The sequence below is a fragment of the Triturus cristatus genome, chromosome 3_2 (genome assembly GCF_964204655.1).
Source record: "Triturus cristatus chromosome 3_2, aTriCri1.1, whole genome shotgun sequence".
NCBI lineage: Eukaryota > Metazoa > Chordata > Amphibia > Caudata > Salamandridae > Triturus > Triturus cristatus.
This window is the reverse complement of record NC_140584.1, coordinates 1214114270-1214120293: the sequence shown is the minus strand read 5'-3', so window position 1 is coordinate 1214120293 and position 6024 is coordinate 1214114270.

Sequence of the window (6024 nt, the reverse complement as noted above, 5' to 3'; positions counted from 1 at the left end):
ATTTCTGCCCTCTGTTGGCATACGCCGGGATCGGCGTATATGCAGAGGACGGGTAGGACCATTCGTGCGGTGGGCTGGTAACGTACTTAGCCTGGAGGATTCCAGTGACTATAACTTTTGTTTATCTTTGTATTATTTTTGCCTTCATTAAAATAACTAACCCTTCACAAGTGGTTGCGTCCTCATTATCGTGTCTGTTAAACGATCCTGAGGCGTTCAGGGCGTTACAACAGCTGACTTAAGAGCCAGGGTAGAAGGGATGCAGAGAAACCCTTTTAATGTGGGGGTACAGGCGGCAGCACCTACCAATGCCATAGTAGTGGAAATACCTGTTTCTATCCCGCTAGCCTCCCCAGAGCGTTTTTATGGAGAATCAAGTAAGGTCCAAGTTTTCCTGACTCAAGTTATGCAGGAAACTTGAGTCAGAAATCATTCCCCACCAATCAGGTGATAGTAGCCTTTCTTATTTCCTATTTCGCTGGTGATGCGGCACAATGTGCAGTGCCCTTAGTAAACAGGGATGATCCCCTTCTCTATGATTGGGAGGCCTTTAGAGCAGAATCCTTCACAGCAGACAGGGAATTATTGGAACTGAGACAGGACAACAAAGACCTGTTAGTATATTTGAATACCTTCAGAAGACTAGTTGCAGAAACTAAGTGGCCTGAGGCCAAACAAGCTTCGCTCTTCCACCAGGGGTTAAAGGAAGAGCTTAAGGATGTAATAGCCCAAATAGATCCTCAGCCCGCTACCTGTGAGGACTTGATTAATCTTGTACTACGAGTCTACGACTTGACCACAGGTTAAGCGAGAGAAAAGGGGAACACAAACGGAAGGAAAGAGGCATGCCACCAGCCGAGAGACAAAGAACTGCAGAGGCAAACAACGCGTCGGGGGTAGAGCCTATGGACGTAAGCACCATAAGAGCCGCATTAACACCTGCGGAAAAGGAAGTCCGGCGGAAACAAGGCTTATGTCTATACTGCGGCAAAAGATGCCATTTCGTTCAAGACTGCCTGGTGAAACCCAAGGCCAGCCGCTTTCGCGGCAATCGAAAAGTTACAGCGACAGTGGATTTGGTATCGGAAAACTAGCAGACTCAAAGAAACAAGAAGGGGTTTCTTGGAGTCTAACACACCTCCCTTCCTTATGGAACAGTGACCCTAATACTCAGGGGCATTTATTTATCGATATACAACTGTTTCTTCAAACCCAGTGGGTACCTGCTTTTGCCATGATCGATTCCGGTGCCACAGGTATCTTTATGGATATAGGAGAAGCCAAAAGCAGAGGTATACGTCTGGTACCAAAGGGCACGCCAGAAGAAGTATATGCTGTAGATGGAAGGAAACTTGTTACTGGCCCCATAGGGTATACTTCAGAAGACTTGGGGGTTCAATACGGAGACAACCACAGAGAACGCATAACCTTCAATATAATCCATGCCCCTCAGTACGGAATCATCCTGGGTTTACCATGGTTGCGCAAACACAACCCTGACATCAATTGGATGACTAAGACAGTATAGATGAACTCACCTTACTGTTCAGAACATTGTCAATCAGTAGCAGAAGGACCAGCCACCGCCTTGGCCTTGGGGACGAGCATAGCCACAGCCGCTGAGAAGGACATACAGCTACCGTATGTGTACAAGGGCTATGCTGAGGTCTTCAACGATGTTCAAGCAGAAGTTTTACCGCCCCATAGACAGTACCACTGTCAAATCGACCTTGTACCAGGGGCAGTGGTGCCTAGTGGGCGTATATATGCATTAACGGAACCCGAAAATCACCACCTCAGAGCCTACTTAGAAAAATATTTGGGATTGGGGTTCATACGACCATCAAAGTCACCTGCGGCTTCCCCGCTTTTCTTCATACCAAAGGCCAATGGCGAGCTCCGCGCTGGTATAGACTTTAGAGCGTTGAACGCAATTACAGTGAAGAACCGTTACCCCTTACCGCTAATACCAGTATTACGTGAACAAGTAAAAAAGGCAAAGGTTTACACGAAATTGGACCTTAAGGGAGCCTACCACTTGGTTCGAATGAGAAGGGGCGACGAGTGGAAGACAGTGTTCAAAACCAGGTACGGGTTATATGAATATTTGGTCATGCCTTTCGGGCTGTGTTACGCCCCCGCGGCGTTCCAATATTTTTTTAAATGACGTCTTGCGAGAGATCCTAGACCATTATGTCGTGGTCTATATTGATGATATCCTCATCTACTCACAGAATGAGCACATACACATTCAGTCTGTGCTACGGATCCTCCAGAAACACCACCTGTTCTGCAAATTGAGCAAATGTGAGTTCCACGTCACCACAGTGGAATTCTTGGGAGTAATGCTCACGCCATCAGGACAGGAAATGGCTGAAAGAAAGATCACTGCCGTAAAAGATTGGCCTCCTCCCCGGAATGTGCGAGATGTGCAGTGTTTCTCCGAATTCGCGAATTTCTACCGGAGGTTTATTCACCAGTTCTCAAGACTGGTCGCCCCCATTACCAAGTTGTTAAGAAAGGCACAGAAGTTTGAGTGGAACAACGAAGCCCAAGAGGCTTTTATCGCCCTGAAAACAGCCTTTGTATCTGCCCCTATCCTGACTCATCCAGACCCGGACAAACCATACATTGTGGAAGCAGACGCCTTAGACGTGGCTTTGGGAGCCGTGTTATCACAGAGACACGCTACGACGGGACAGCTCCATCCGGTGGCCTACATGTCGAAAAAATTAAATGAAGCTGAAAGGAACCATAGTATAGCTGAAAAAGAGCTCTTAGCCATCAAGAACGCCTTCATGGAGTGGAGACACTTGTTAATGGGTGCCAAGCATGTCGTCACAGTATATACTGACCACAGAAACCTGCAGTTCATGTCAGCCGCTAGGCAGCTTACCCCTCGTCAACTTAGATGGATGTTGTTCTTTTCGGAATATCAGTTCATAATAACATATAGACCAGGAGCAGAGAACAGAAAGGCCGATGCTCTCACCCGACAGACGACAACAAAGGAACCGGGTATTCCCGTAGAACATCCCATCATAGACCCCACTAAAGTGCTTTGTGCAATACAACCTGACACCTTCCTCAAAGACATCCTCAGGGGACTTAACACCTTCTCGTGGAGAACATGGTTGAGAAGCCACACGGAATGGCAAGTCAAGAATGGGTACCCAATGAATCGAAATCGCCTTCTGATACCCACCGGAAACAAGTGTTCCACTGGTGTCACGAACTACCTTGTGCAGGACATAATGGGGTGGAAAAAACAGTGGATCGCGTAAATAGGCAATTCTGGTGGCCCTCTCTCCGAAAGGATATCAAGGATTGGATTAAAGCATGCGAAATCTGTGCAAAGATGAAATCAGATCACCTACGACCTCAGGGACTATTGCAGCCTCTTCCTACTCCTAGCAGGCCGTGGGAGAACATTTCATTAGATTTCATTGTCGGATTACCAGCTGATAAAGGTAACTCGGTTATTCTGGTAGTTATAGACTATTTAACAAAGTTGGGACATTTTGTAGCCTGTCCTCGGGTACCATGGGCAGGCCAACTCGCTCTAATACTGATGAAACAAGTGATCCGTCTACATGGATTGCCAAGGAACATTGTCTCTGATAGGGGTCCCCAGTTCACAGCTCAGTTCTGGAAGGCGTTGTGTTCCTCACTGCACGTAACACCAGCCCTGTCCACGAGTTTCCACCCGCAAACTGATGGACAGACTGAGCGCCTCAATCAGACACTCAAACAATATTTGCGCTGTTACGTGGATAACAACACAGCGGAATGGGTGAACTATCTTTGGCTTGCTGAAATCGCGTATAACAGTGCTACCCACAGTTCCACGCATACCCCTCCGTTCTATTGTACCTATGGGTTTCACCCTAGATTTCTTCCCTTTATTCATCCAGCCGAGAACACCAAGCTCCCAGAGGTATCCAAGAGGGTGTCTCATATGCAAGAAACCTTAAGAACTGCACAGGAATATTTGAAGGCGGCAAAGCTCAAGTACAAAAGCACTGCAGATAAACATAGAAGACCAGGACCCTTATACAGGGAAGGGGACCAGGTATGGTTATCCACCAAGAACATACGTTTCAAGAAACACAACGTGTTTAACCCCCGCTACATCGGGCCGTACAGGATCAGTAGATGTATTAATCCGGTGACCATGAAGCTAAGTCTATCTTCACATCTACGAATACACCCAGTGTTTCATGTATCTCTGCTACAACCATCCTACACACGAGTGAGAAAGTTGCCGCCTCCTCTGTTGGTCAATGAAGAGATAGAGTAGGAAGTAAAGGGCATATTGGATTCACGATGGCGCGGCCGTAAACTTTGGTATCTGGTAGCCTGGAAGGGTTACGGTCCAGAAGAGAATTCCTGGGAGCCCGCAACAGGAGTACACGCACCCAGACTAGTGTCTTCCTTTCACAGAAAATACCCACAGAAACCAGCCCCCTTAGCGCGCTCTCGTTGAAGGAGGGATATACTGTTATGAGCGCAGTCTCGAGCGCGCTACTGCCGGCAACACGGAGGACATTCTGTAGTTCGGTCCGCGGCGCTTGGAAACGGAAGCTCTGCCGCGGACTACAATTCCCATGATGCCTATGACGTTACGCATGACGCAGCGCGGAACCGCCCATATAGGAAGTGGCGGCACCCGCGAGAGTGTTGGAAATTCTTCGTCCCGCAGTCAGAAGCGTCCAGCCGTTGTAGCAGTAGGGGGTACATGGAGTGGTATGGGACTACGCTCTATCCCTGTGAAGTGTAGTGGAGTCTTCTAGAGGGTAGGTAGGAACTACTTATATATGTTTTTGTGGCACGCGAGTATAGGTCATTGTTTTTGTGATTCTGTGTCATGTGTACAGTGATTGGTTTTCTCTATGTTTCCCTCACTACAGACCTAACGGAGCGATTGGTGCTAATACCACTCAACGCATACTAGATAGGAGGTGCTGAACTCAGAAGGGTCCTTTTTATTTTTGTTACAGGTATATGGTCTGTGTAGGGGTTTTGGGGTGCTCTATACGGGTGAAGTTAGTTAGAGAGCACCATACGGTATTTACTATTGTTGTTGTCATTACAGGTCTCCCTCCCTGCTGTAACCATCCTTTCCTTCCCTCGCTTGATCCTCCCTTTGACCTTGGCCATTACGGCCATCAAGGCTAGGGTATATCAAGAGGTGGACCCTCCTGAGCATCAACCCGATCCTGAGGACATTCCGAGCTGACAACAGGTCCCCCTCTCTGCCCCCGATATGATATTTACCTATGAAATAGTGCCCCCCGCATTCTTACTTTTCGTTTGTGACTTGGTTATATAGGATTATAGTATCAGTAGACTAAACATCAATAAGAATAATGAATTATAGGGGTTTCTTGGTTTTCTAATGTTATGTCATTATGACAAGTCCTCGTTTCTGATTTTGCCAATTCAGGGCCTGATCTTTGGAAGGCAGAAAGTGGAAACAGTCTAAGGCTATAATTAGATGAATTAGACGATTGAGTAATTATCCTATTTAATTTGCAATTGTTATGCATATTTTGCACATATATAAATTGGAGTATGTACAATCTTCATGGATGAATTGATCATTTGCTGTGACTTACCATGATTACACCCTTACATCATCATCAAAAATCTTTATTTCGGTCGTACAACCATAAATGTGCAGTGTGCAATTCAGCACGAATATAAAAACATCTGGTATAATAAAACATATAATACATGATAAAATAAGTCCACCGTAGGATAGGAGCAGAATTATAGTGATACCGGTGAACAGACCTCTCTGTTGTCCAAATAGGGAGGTAACAACAAAAAACCTCAGGATAGCCATAGAACACTATGTTGTCGGTGTTCACCTATTGCACCGCTAGTACTAATCATTAGATACATCGCCAGTTAAAAACTTAAAATATCATGTCAGGTAAAAATAGGTAATCTGCATAACAGCTTTGTCACCTTTCTCCTGATGCCCCACATATGACCCAAATACTTTGCAATGCAACAAGC